This window comes from Apis laboriosa, unplaced genomic scaffold, assembly GCF_014066325.1.
Source record: "Apis laboriosa isolate Shangri-la unplaced genomic scaffold, ASM1406632v1 scaffold128_cov155, whole genome shotgun sequence".
Taxonomy (NCBI): Eukaryota; Metazoa; Arthropoda; class Insecta; order Hymenoptera; family Apidae; genus Apis; species Apis laboriosa.
The window spans coordinates 103,539-117,807 of NW_025221189.1; the positions used below are offsets into that span (position 1 = coordinate 103,539).

The 14,269-nt window shown below is 36.5% G+C and overlaps 1 protein-coding gene across 5 annotated transcripts in view; it reads left to right on the forward strand.

The window, feature by feature from the left end:
• LOC122720346 (frizzled-2) overlaps positions 1-14,269 on the forward strand; it is a 128,575-nt gene that overhangs the window by 78,751 nt on the left and 35,555 nt on the right. The window lies entirely within an intron of this gene.

Genomic DNA, 14,269 nt, shown 5'->3' on the forward strand with positions numbered 1-14,269 from the left:
AAAATAGGAATGTATACAAATTTCGAAGAACTGTTAACAATGTTATTGATAGGTATATTTACTGTATATAGAAACTGCCATCAGAATCAGTTCTTATAATTAAATTCTAGTTGAAAAAATTCAAATTCGAATAAATTTTATAAATTTACTTACAATTTCAATTAATCTATATTAATTATAATTTATATAATTAATTTATATTTATTATATTTTATGCAAATTATTTTTTCAGCACTAATCAAGAGAAAAATTTACAACAAGATTTAAAAAATTTAATATAGCAGTACTGGAATGGTAATTAAGATGTCAGTAAAATAAAAGAAATACGTAATATAAAAATTAAGCAAACAATATCCAATGTAATAAACATTTCAATAATATATTCAATTTTTTATTTCAATAATTGCACAAGTTGATGCATATGCAAACGTGAGTATACTCATGACCGGTCAACAACGTTTGTGCATGAAAAACGAGTACCTCGCGACCGGTCAACAATGTGTTAACACATCGCGAACCAGACGTTTTATCGCTAGTTGTATTTAGAGACCAGGTATTTTTGTAGTGCTTCGTATATTTGAATTACCTTTTAGATAAATGTACAGGAAATTTATTTAACATTTTCGCAACTATGAATCCATATATGTATATGGATTTCTAATGAAATATTTAATCATTGAATGTAAAAGAAAGATATGAAACTAATTGATATATAATTTCATTATTTTATTATATATGTATATATATATAATATATAATATATTATATATTATATATATTTTATCAGTTATTAAACATTTGATAGGATTAATCTTATAAATCTTATTTAGATAATTATTTTAAATTTGGAGAATAAATTTATAGAAAGAGATATCTTAATATTAACCCTTTAAGTCCAATTTAAATATAATTGAATTTTGTATCTTTAATTCCTTATTTTATATTTCCAAAAATAATTCAATGAATATATATGTATATAGAATATTTTAAAAATAATCATTTTTTCATTTCATTATTTTATTATATATATAATACATATAATATTTATAAAATATATTATATATTATATATATATTAATATATTTATATATTTATATATATATTTATATTAGAAATATAAATTATAAATATATATATTGTATAATAAAACAGTGAAATGAAAAAGTGATTATTTTTAAAATATTTTCTTTTCTAATAGAAAATCTAATTTCTAATAGAATAATTTTTGATTGTTTTTAAAATATTTTACATATATTCATATATATTCATTGAATTATTTTTGGAAATATAAAATAAGGAATTAAAGATACAAAATTCAATTATATCTAAATTGGACTTAAAGTTTAATATTAAGATATCTCTTTCTCTATAAATTTATTCTCCAAATTTAAAATAATCATTCATATCATAAGAAGGATTTATTACAATCCTATTAAATTATAAAATAAATCAAATTCAGAGCTGGATCTTCATTTGTTTTAACGTTCTATTATAAAATATATCCCCAAAATCAGAATTTATTCCATTCTTTCAGATATTTTTTCATTACTTCCAAATTTTTCCTACACATACATATACACACACAAATTTTCATTGGAACCAATATTTTCGAATCGATACAAATACTTTGTTGCTGTACATCTCTCGTGCCTCCAACTCCAATTCGTACGTTTCAATTAAATCTCTCTGACAACACGATGCAAGAAGGGTAACAATCTCGGCAATCAATCGTCAAGCCCGAAAGAATTGCGTTTCTCGCGGTCGAGATGATTACGTGACGCGTGGTCTGCAGTGCTATTTGCATAAACGTAGGTTCGACGCGCATAGACGACATACATGCGTCCTTGATAGAAGTCCTTATTCGAGATGTAGTCTCATCGCGTATGAATAGCAGGTACGCAATTACGAGAGCGCACAGATGTCATCGGCAAACAAAGTTGACGAGACTGGTCGGCCACTGATTACCAGAGAAAAAGAAAGAGAGACAGTATTAACGATGCGAAAACAGCTTCTTTATACGTCGCAAGTATGCTTTGTTATAGTATCTTTACCTCTTTACCATGTGGTGTGTTCTAATATTTTTGTATCTTCAGTGAAACAGGCTGTGTAAACGGATTATCGAGAAAAATGGGGAAAAACATCGTGAAAGCACGAGGCAGCCACAAAAGAAAAATCCTTATTTCCCTCCCACTTGATTTGGCCGTGCTAATTAAGGCTCGATTATCAGCGCCCTAGTATACATATAAATAAGCACTCTTCATCCCCTTTGATGGCAAATGGTCGACTGTCGAACTGTGGAGTATCGAATACACGTGTGTTTTACGAAGTTGAACGTGATTACCTTTAAATAGATGGATTATTAATAGAATCCTCTTTTCTATCTTTTATTTTATATTTTGAATAAACTTTCTTCCGTTTTTTTATTTATAGAATATTTATTCAAAATTTGGTGTAGGAATGTTCGATATCGACAAATTTTCTTTAAAATTCGTATGTCCATATTATACTTTGTGAAAATATTCAAAATTTTTCAAAGGGAAAAAATGCTGTGTGCTATTGATTACTATTCCAAAATCAATTCCATTTTTCGAAAAACTTTTTTCTAACTATATATTTAATTTTACACGTAGAAATCGAACAATTAACCTTTGATAAATTCGATCATCCAAATAGTTTATAACATATATCAATGAACTCTTGAAAAAAGGCAGTACTTAATTACTCAAAGGTGTTAATGCACTGTTCATAGAAATCTCTCAATACCCGCATAGAAACAATTATCGTTCCTTCTACCTTTCTCCATGTGGCGTGTCAGACAGCGTAAAGACACTGGTTGGTCGACTCTCTACACATTGGTTCCCGTATTCGCAAAAGGCTCGTGAATCGTACGCGAGACCAGACCGATGGTCGCGTCGACGCGTGAGAAATGACAGGCGGGAAAGCGTGCAAAGGTAAACTAGACGGCACCGAAGCGGGACAGCAATAATTAGTCATGTTGCTCCAGCCTCACGGTGCCGGTTGCCAACCCAATAAGAAGTCGATCCTCGCTCGTTTCTCGTGATATATCGTCCCCCAGGTGGGTGATGTCCCTTCCCTCCTTCATTGCTTCTTTTGCTTCTGTTTCAGAAATACGGGGACAACGCGATGAATACGTTCCTCGTAACTATCTCGTTCTGCGCGTTAAACGCGGCCATTTCCATTCGTTTCATGCGAAAATATATTGGTTTACTTGTCATAGAGTGTAAAACGGGCGAGTGTAAAACGACACTGTTTTAAGGCTACGTCGAAAATGTAGGAGATGGCTTTTAATTGAATCCATTGATGAATCAGGGAAAATTCTTGAAAGTATGTAGTTTTAATATAAGTTTTTTAGTATTACGTTTAATTGGGAATATTGGAATATCTTGTAAGGAAGTGTAGTATGTCTTTTTAAAAGAGAATTTTTAATTACAATTTTTAACTTTATTGATATATGTTATAATTATAAACTTTAAGTTACTTAAATACGTTAAGAAATCTTGAAGCTTTACAATCTTCAAGTTACATTATTCTTTAAAATAAGATTTTTAACATAAGTAATTTAATTTCTAACATAAGAAATTATTTTCTTGCAGGAAACGGTGAATAATCAATTGAAGACATTTTATAAATTCCACCCCTTTTCACTTATCCTATCATTCTCACTTAAATGCAACACTCTGTACATATAGATAGTATTTTATTTATAGTATATGTAGAGAACTATTCTGTGGGAAGTAATATCAGTCGTGCATTCACTTTGCTCAATTTAATTTACAGGAACTTTTTATTAAAAATCCTTCCCCAATCGGATATTAAAAGTAAAATGTGAAAAGGATCCACAAAGAGAAAAGATAGAAAAGATTTTAAAGTTGATTATTTACATCAAAATATGAAGAAGAAATTTATCCCTACGTATTTCCACATCACATGTGTCTCGTTTCATCTCGGTAGCAAACAGTTACATCCGCAACGGCGAGCCGTTTCCCATTCGAGAAAACGACCTAACGCCACGCAGCCGATAATTAACGCCTGCACACGCCGGTTTCGCCGGGCTACGGCTTGGGCCCCGTGCCTCGTAATCTGAAGCTGGTACGCGTTATCGCGACAGAGAAAAGGAGGAGGACGGTCGGGTATCTGATAGAGAGGCGATATTCGAGTTGCAACGGCGGGAGGAGAGGAGAGCTTGGCTCGCGCAGTTTATCGTTCCGAGCGTTTCCGTTCGAACGACACACGGAGGAATAAATATAATCGGGGTTGGTAGGCGAAGAAAAAATATACGGGCGCGAATATCGGCGTCGCCTGGTGCAAATTTAACGAGAGCGGCTCGGGAACTCTCGAAAACAGGCAGGAAGGAAGCTGCCTCTGCCACGATAGTCGTAAAAAGGCCAGAGAGATAAACGACGAAGGCTTCTTTCCTCCTCCTCCTCTTCCTCCTTCTCCTCCCTCTCCTCCCTCCACGTGTTTTCTCTCTTTTTTCCCTTTCTTTTTTTCGGTGGCGAGATTTGATCGAGCGAAGTCCAAGTCCGACGGTGTTCCGTTTTTAGCCTCGATTATCGACGGTAGGCGTCGAGATGGCTGTTGGAATACGTAATTGCTTCTCTTTTGGATTGTTTTATACATCGGGGCTGGCAAACCTGTCAGAATGACACGGGTTTCGGCTCTTTTTTTCTTTTTTTTTTTTTTTTTTTTTTTTTGTTTGTTTTTGGAATTAATTCAGAAAATTGATTTCGATCCACGTTTGCCGATCTTTCGTAGTATTTTTAAATCCATTTTATTTTTTGTTTTATATCTCCACTGTCAAATTTGCCAAAATGATGTATATTTTTTTAGATTCTTCGTTTTTTAAGCTATAATTTTGAGTTTTGTCGGAATAAAAGTTCCATTTTTTTGTAGTATCTTTTTATTTTTGATTAATAATTGGTAAATTTCAAATGTTTTTGCAAAATCAAATTGTTATTGGATGTAATTTAAATAAGTATTTGATTCATTCTCCAAATTTTGCAGTTTAATTCAGATTAGTGTACAATTCTACTTGTTAAGGAAAGAGGGTGATTATAATTATTTCTACAAAAGTATACATATGAGAATATAATTAGTTAGATAGAAAATAAAATTAAACTTATCACAGATATCTTTTAGTATTTTAGCTTTGATATTTTGTAATGTTTTGAAACAGAGTTAGCCTTAAGTTTATTTTATTCTTTACTACAGACACGAAGTCTGACAGACTTTGCGTGATACATTTCTTCACATAGTCAAAGAAACTTTCTTTCCTTTTCTTTCTTTTTCTTTTCTTTTTTCTTCTTTTTCCTTTTCATTCCTCTTTTTCCTTTCATTCCTCTTTTTCCCTTCCTTTATTCTTTTATCTTTTTTTCTTTTTGTCATATTCTTTTAACTCGTAACTTTTTTTCTATTGATTTTTATTTTTTCTTATAATAATTAATCTTACATATATTTATATATTTAATCAAACCTTAGCAGATATGTATTGTAATCAATTTAAAATTACTCAACACATTTAAATATCGCATTGATTCCAAGAGAGTAACAGTCTACTCATTTTCTTACGATCTCATTATAAAACACTGGCTATCTAAATGATGTAAGTATCGCATCTCGGAAGCCATAAGTGTCCTGTATATCTCCATAAAGAAATGAATTTGTATAAAACACTGCCTATTTAAATAATCTATATATTCTCTCTCTCGCACAAAACCACAAGCCACTTTCTCATTCCACACGTCTGAATGAACCCTCTGTACTTCCCGACTGCGACACACAACCCACCAACCTTTTTTTTTTTTTTTTTTTTTTTTTTTTTATNATACCGTAGAAAGCTACAAGCACAAGTATCCAATACTACCACCGTCCTTCGTTTCTTCGATCGTAACTTTCTAACCTCCATTTGTCATTTTTTCCCGCGTCTTTTTCCCTCTCGATGGTCAACCGTGTTCCCGCGTTTTTTCCCCTCGGAATGGACCGATCGAATCGAACACGCCGTGTGTCCGTCATCCTTTCAAAACAGAATGAAAAAGGAAATAAAAAGAGAGAGAATGAGATACCGGAGGCACGAAGCGAATAATATAGACAGAGGTGAGAGAGAAAAGGTGAGAGAGAAAAGGTGAGAGAGAAGTGAGGAGGAGAAAGGAAGGAAGAAGGAAGGAAGGAAGGTCTCGGCAGTCATTATCGGCGACGACGTTTCGCGCGTCGTCCCACTTGGGCCCCGGCAAAAAAAGCGCGTTCCACGCTTTAGTATCCGGTAAACCTACATCTGGAGGTGTCTGGCATTATTCGAACGGGTTCCCCGAGAATCCATGGCCTTTTTTGGTCCACCCTCTTCGGCTCTGCCCCGTGAAACCCCCATGAAAGGCGAAGGTGAACGTCTGTCTGTGGTCGAGACGGTGTGAAAAGACCGCTTAATGAAAGAAAAGAAAATGTTTGGAAAGGGCGAAAAGCGACTTGCGTTCAACTGCCGAGTGTTTCTCTCTTTCTGTATGGGTGACACGCTTTCAACCGACGGACAATGGTTACATTGGATTGTTCTGGAGAGAGAGAGAGAAAGAAAAAAGAGGAAAGAGAAAGAAAAATAATAAAACTATGCGCTCACCGACCTATGAGAGAGGGTGGGAGGGGAGAAGAAGAAAAATATGATGGAAAAAAGGAGGAGGAAAGGTTGTGAGAGAGGGAGATTGCGCGAGGGGGGAGGTTATTATCATCTGAATCGCGTTGGATCGTTTCCATTCACAGGCGACTTGCAGTCCTATCGACCGTAGAGTCGAGCTTATAAATTTATTCAAGCTGGATGACGCTTTAATTGACGACCATTCGACGAACACTTTTTATAATTCAACCGTTTCGTTCAGAAGCGTCGTCTCTCAGTCGGGCATCGAACGTTGTACCCTTCGATACGCCGATTCCCTGATTTTATCGGTTTTCAACCTCGGCGCACGAACTTGTTTCACTCTATTGGATACGAAGAGATATTGGATATGGGAAAATAATATCTTTTTTTTTTTTTTTTTATCGTATTTGGATATTTTTACGCGTGTAAATATTAAATTGGGATTGTATAAGACGATATCGTTACGATCGAATATGTGGAAATGGGGAATTTCTTATTAGGATAGTATTAATATAGGTTAGTATAGATATTGGTAATACTAAATTGAAATTAAAAGGTATGATTTTGTTATTAATTATGCGTGAAAATGTGGTTCAATTTTTTTTAGGATTAGGATAGGAGAAGGAAATTGATAGAAAAGAAAAGTCAATTATATAATTTTAAAAACACATTTTCCAATAATTTACATATCTTTTAGTTCATAAATTTAATATACATAATATTGATTAGGAAGATTTAAAAATAAAACTGAAATTATGCAATTAATTATAAACAAATTCAAATAGATTACAAACACGCTATTGAAGGAAATTGCTTCGCGCTTCTACAGAGACTATTTATTTGTTTACATTTTTATTTAGCTATTCCTGTAACCAGCTATCTGAAATCTCAACAATTTGAACTAAACATGTACATCGTTACGCTCGCTAACTTTCAAGCATAGCCATTAATGGGAATGCCTGATTCAGATACGTCAGTTAGATATAAAATCCGATATCGCCATATTACCAAAGTAACCGATATTATCGCATTACCATGTTAATCTAGAGAACATACGCGTTTCCATTTTGAAACGACACGACTATCAACCGCTTTCTTCCCAGGTTCTCTCTCGTCTACGTCATCGTTTCTTATTTTTTATTTAATTTAGATATTTATAGAGAGATTTAATTTAACTCCACGATAACTATATTACATTTTCTAATATATATATACTAAATTTTACTATACAACTTTCAATACAAGGATTTATCCAAATAAATAAAATCTAAGACACAAACGATCTCTTTCGAAGGAAACTTTCTACAATTCATCAAACAAATCCATCGAACTTACAAATCCAAATAAAATATCCTTTCTAATAAGAAAAACCGATACTCCACCCCATACAGTTCAAAACGAAGGTTCAAAGATAAAGAAGAGATTTTCATTTCATTCTAACATCTCTCGCAATACACGATACTTTATTTATTGCGTTAATTACAACGGATTCTGCTCTCTCTTTCTTTCTCTCTCTTGTTATACACTTTCTACTATCGCCACCGCGTTATTGTAAGCGAACGAGTATAGTAGACGAAAAGGGGGTGGTGGTGGCCTCTCGCTCTCGTGCAATATAGAAACAAAGAGAGACAGACGAACATCCACAAACACACCCTTGTGCGTCAAGCGCGGATCTACGTATCTCATCGTATCTGTGTTGGCTGTAGGCTCGCGCGCAACTTTGCTTTTTTTTTTTTTTTTTCCGCACATCGTCGAAGCATTGTGGTTAAATGAATTATTTTTTAACGAGGCGGCATTATGCCCGCGTCGCCGTTGTTCCTCCCCCGTTGTTTTGCGGAAAAACTTGGCGAACGCGTGTCTCGCTCACCGCCACGGGACTTTTTCTCTTCTTCTTGCCACCCCCACACGCCGAAGCGAGTGCTTTTCATGTCGCGTCAAGCTCGCCGTAGCCGCCGCCCACCCCTCTTTTTTTCCAACATCTCTCTCCCTCTCCCTTCCCTCCTCCTCCCCCTCCCCTGCCTTTTTCTCTTTCTGCCTGCGCTCCACCTCGCGGCTGCACAGAGGGAAGCGGGAAGAAGCGTACGCGACACCGTCTCTTTGACTCTTCTCCTCTCCTCACGACCGCGCCTCTTTCCCTCCGATGCCCAGGTGAAACCGTAATCGACGTACGCCCAGGCATAAACCGAGAGAAGGAGAGAGAGAGAGAGAGAGAGTCTCTCTTTCTTATGCATGGTATTCTCTCTTTTTCCCTCTTTTCACCCTCCTTTCTTGCTCTCGTCCGCGTTTTCCTCTGTTTCCCTCGTTGCTCGCGATATGGAAGCCCGCAGACGTTGGATTAACCTTTCCAACGGCGGAGATCCATCTCGCTTAATGAAATCGCGCGTTAAATGCCGAATAGAACGGGCAGGAATTAAGTATTTGCTTGGACGGTGTGTTGGGGAAGGTGGTATAGAGATATCGTTAGCTGTTTACGCGTGTGTGTGTGTGTGTATATATGTATATATATATATATTGGGGTGGTTTGTTTATTTTCCGGTGCCAAAGGGTTGAATGGTAGAAGGGTTAAGTTCTACCGGTGTGCAAGTTTTAATAAAAACGCGGGGTTTACAGAATGTTGGGGAATTAAAGTTGTGCGTGGAGGAGGGGGTGGTATTGTTTTGGATGGAATCTTGTAGACCGATGGTCTTTCGTGGGTAAGAATTAACCTTTGATGCAATTGAATTATAGGATTATTTTAACGGAGTAGTTTGAAGGCAGTTAAAAATAAACTGTGCATTAACATGGATAAAATTAAAATTATTTTTATATTGAAGATTAATTGATTAAATTTTTTAATTGATTTAGAGTTTCAAATAATTTAATGCACAGTTAATTTTATGCATTATAATTGTTGAATTATTTCATATTTGAATTGAATTTATTTTTTATCCAGCTTCGTAAGTGACACATCAAAATTCGTGAAAGTTTTAAAAGAGCATATTACATGTAATATTGAGGAAGTTGGTCATATTCAACTAAGTAAGTGGTTGTTTTAATTAATTCAAATCGTCCGATAAATAACGTAGATTTGTCACAACGTTTAGAATTAATATATAGATTATTGAGTTATAAAATTTTTTTTAATATTCTCGAGAGTTTCATAAAATTTAAAAAATTTCTTCAATAATCTTCTATAGTAGGAAAAAACGGATCGAAATATTACAAAAGGGAAGGACTTAATTATAATTAGGGAAATTAGTAGCATCAACTCGAAACAAAAAGAAAGTATAACGTTTCTTATTCCTCCACAAATGTCAACCAACAAAATTATATCGTCGGAACAATACATTTTGAACCTCCCTCGTTACATCCCCCGTTAACACGGTGAAAAAAAGAAATCTACACTTGCATCCCATTACATTATCACAACATCTCATCAAAGCGAACGTGAGTTAATAAATATACTTTTCACTGTCTATCAAAACCAGCTCAATCACCCAATTACTCTTCGCAAACGTAACAAACACTCCGCGTACCCACTCGTGCTACTTAATACACAATTTCCATCCACGCGCTTCATACCCACACATCCGCGCAACCACCGGAAACCCGTTGAAGCGGCGCGCGCGCGCGCGCACGGATCGCTCCACACAAACGCGATTTTCTCCCCCTCCCTCCCCTCCCGTTTCGCGACACTCGTCCGTATTACTCTCCCACGCGACTTTCCTACGCTCGAGGCCCACTTTTCACCTAGTACATATATCCCACAGCTTGCACAATATCCCGCATAATTTCGCACGATCCGTGCGCGCGTGTCCCTCGACTCGTCCGTGTGGGCAGAAGCCAGGCCACGATTCGAGGAACACACCGTCGAAAGGCCAGCCACGTATCTGCATAACGGGTGTGCGCCGCAAAAGGGTCGAAAAAAATGGCAGTCCAGCGTGGTGCTACTCGTAGTAGTCGTCGTCGTCTTCTTCTTCTTCTTCTTCTTCTTCTTCGTGGTCTCTCTCGTGGAGTTAACACCAGTTGCGAGACGACCACCCTCCCTCTTCTCCCCTTTGCAGCCTGGTTTGTCGGCCGTTTGCTCGGTTAGCCTGTTCCTTCGTTGGTTCCTCCTCTGCCTCTTCCACACCGTGTGTACTTCTTCTCTCTTCTCTTTCCTCCTCTTCTACTCTTCTTACCTCTTGTTGGGTCGGTTGTTGGGTCCTTTGGAGAGAGTATGTGTTGTGTAGAGCGTATATAGTCGGGGCCCTTGGCCTGTGGAATCTGCATCGAAACGCGGGAAGAGAGAGAGAGAGAGAGAGAGAGAGAGAGAGAGAGAGAGAGAGAGAGAGAGAGAGAGGTCCCCTTCGAGAGGTCAGGAGAGCTCCGGTGGATCCGGGCGAGATCGAGGATCGTAACTCTTTCTCGTTCGGAGGGTGGAATCCGCGTGCTGCTCGGTCGCGCCGTCTCTCGTTCCACGAATGACCGATAGATAAATAAAGGAGATAGCGCGAGAGTATAGGGAAGGGGGAAAGAATTGTTCCTTTGTTGTCTCCGTGGCTCCTGTGCACGGCCTCGTGCTCTCTGGGGTGAGGAGAGAGAGAGAGAGAGAGAGGGAGAGTATGGAGAGAAAGGGACACGAGGTTGGAAATCGAAGGAGAAAATATAAAGAGCCGATTCAATGGTTAACCGTGTGGAGTTGGTGAATGTTGTTGGTGTGAAGAAGGGTGTGCGGTGGCTTCCGGAAATGATGGTCTTGCGTAGAAATAAATATTCGGATGGTTTGTCGAGGATTTAATAATGACAGGTAATTGTTTTGTAGAAGTTGTAATTATTTTTATTTTAATTCCATTTCTATTTAGTATATCATAGGGATTATTTATTATAATTATTGTTTGTCAGATTTCAAAATTTTTTTTTTTTGAAATCTTGGTTCTGGGAAAATTATTTAATAATAGATTTTACATTGATATATATATATATATCTTTTTTTTCAAATCATCATTATTTTTATATGATGTTAATTTCATCACCTGTTTAAAGTTATTATTATACTGAAAAATTAGTTTCTTTTTTTATTATTATAGACAAATAGCTATTCAGGATCTGCTTTGCCATTTTTGTACAACAATATTTTTATTTAGAGTTAAAATTTGAACAACTATATCTTTTTATCTCGTTCAAAAATAAAAGCTCCTCTTCGCAATCACAATATCTCTTTTATCCTAAATGAATTCTAACTAACACGACGTATAATAGCAATACCAATACCAATCCATAGAAACCGAAAGGTTTAGCGATTGAATCGATATTCAAAAAGCCGAACCACAAATTCTTCGAAATCTGTTCCAGACTAGACCCCTCAAAAGAATATACCATCCAAGAAAATACCTTTCTTATTACTCTCAAATCTTCCTCGCTGATCCACGCGAACTGGAAGAGAGATAGAGAAAGAAAAAGAGAGATAGATCCATTCTTCTATTGTTCGCGAAATTTCCTCGAACCCGCGGCAAAACGCGACAAGAGTGTTCCCTTTCGCGGTACTTTTTGGATATTCCAGTTTATATTTGCTTAGGCGGTGGCTCGATAACGCGCCGCGGGCCTTTTGAATTCCCCAAAGGTAACTCGAAACTGCTAAACGGTTACGGTGAGCTTTTTAAGGCTGACGCGCGCGATTCCACGTGGATGGGGTACCGCGTTCGATAAGGATCAAAGCCACTTTGTCGGATCCTCGTCGTATGCGAGTAAAACTCGCGGATATTTTTCCTACCGGTGTCACGTTACCCTCGCGGTATCCTTGAAAAAAGGCGATTATTCGTTTCTCTTATTTCTTCCCTTTTTACCTTTGTACTCTGTACCGCTTCCGCGATACAAGTGTGATGGCCTTTTCTCTATATTTCCATCGATCTTTCGTTTCGAGCAATCGTTATTTATGGACGATTAAATTTGTGAATGATATTACTGATAGTTTAGTTTGAATATTATTTAAATTTAGATTCTAATTGGTGGGTAATTTATTGGAAGATTTTAAATCGGAGAGATATCGGTTGAAAATGTAGATCCCAAGTTATAGAGCGTAATAAAAGGTTTAAAGATTCAATTGCGGGGATTTTTAATAGAATTTCCGAAGACATGGTCTGTCTACACCTTGTTCCCTCGTTTCGTAATATACGCCTTCTGCACACCTGCCTCGCTCCTGTTCTCTCTCTGTATCTCTCTCCCCCTCTCTATTTCTCCTTCGATACTTGCTCGTGTTCCTCTAATCCGTCCGATTCTTGCAGCTTTCTCCGAGCCCTAGATCGCCCGTTCTTTCATTCATACCGAGGAAAAAATTGGAACCAACTGCACGAAGCACGAAACCTATCCTTTTATAGAAGCTGACTGCTATCTTGAAATCTTTGATACGTATAAAACGTGATCTATAATCGTTTCTTCAAATGTAACGCTACGATTTTAATGCACGGAATAATAGGATGAATGAAACTATTGAAATATAATTGCACATTAATAATTAAATTTTTATCATCAATATTTTTGTTTTTCTCCCTTAATTATTTACATATAGACATCGTGCATCATTAGAGTAAGGAATATAGGCAATTTTTATATCGTTTTTTTATTTATTATTTATTGAATACTCGTAATACTTGATAGAAGTGGGCTTCAAGGTGTCAAAAAACAAATAAAAAAGGAAAAGAAATATTTCTTTACCTATACAAGCATAATATCTCAATTAGATAAGATTCAATTATCTATTTATATAAGTCTTTGCACGATTCACGATAGAGGCTAATTAAGTGAGCCCACTTAAATTTTTCCACGCGATATTATTTTATCACGCTATTAACTTAACAACGATATCGGCCAGTTGATTATAAATATTAATGTCGCACGTAGGTAGGCCGGGCGAAAGAATTTTCACTCGCAACACAATCCTGATCTTTATTGCTCTTTATTGGTACCCGCTCTAATATTCGCTCTCACGCACACCGCCTATATTTTGCACCTGTTTTTCTCTCCTCACCCCTCGCCATCTGGTCGTTCATTCACTTGCACACACGTTCCGCCAATCACCGGCTTTATATACTGCTGTTCCTCTCCGCTAATCATTAAGATCTCTCCCTTCTTGCTATCCTTGCTATCCTCCTCCTCCCTCTCTTTCTTTCTCTCTTTCTTTCTCTCTTTCTCTTTCTCTTTCTTTCTCTTTCTCTCTTTCTCTTTTTCTTTCTCTCTTTCTCTTTTTCTCTCTTTCTTTCTCTCTTTCTCTCTCTTTCTCTCTTTCTATCTCTCTCTTTCTCTTTCTATCTTTCTCTCTCTTTCTCTTTCTCTCTTTCTTTCTCTCTCTTTCTCTTTCTCTCTTTCTTTCTCTCTTTCTTTCTCTCTTTCTCTTTTTCTCTCTTTCTCTTTCTTTCTCTCTCTTTCTTTCTCTCTTTCTCTTTCTCTCTTTCTCTTTTTCTCTCTTTCTCTTTTTCTCTCTTTCTCTTTCTTTCTCTCTCTCTTTCTTTCTCTCTTTCTCTTTCTCTCTTTCTCTTTCTCTCTTTCTCTTTCTCTTTCTCTCTCTTTCTCTCTTTCTATCTCTCTCTTTCTTTCTATCTCTCTCTTTCTCTTTCTATCTTTCTCTCTCTTTCTCTTTCTCTCTTTCTTTCTCTCTCTTTCTCTCTCTCT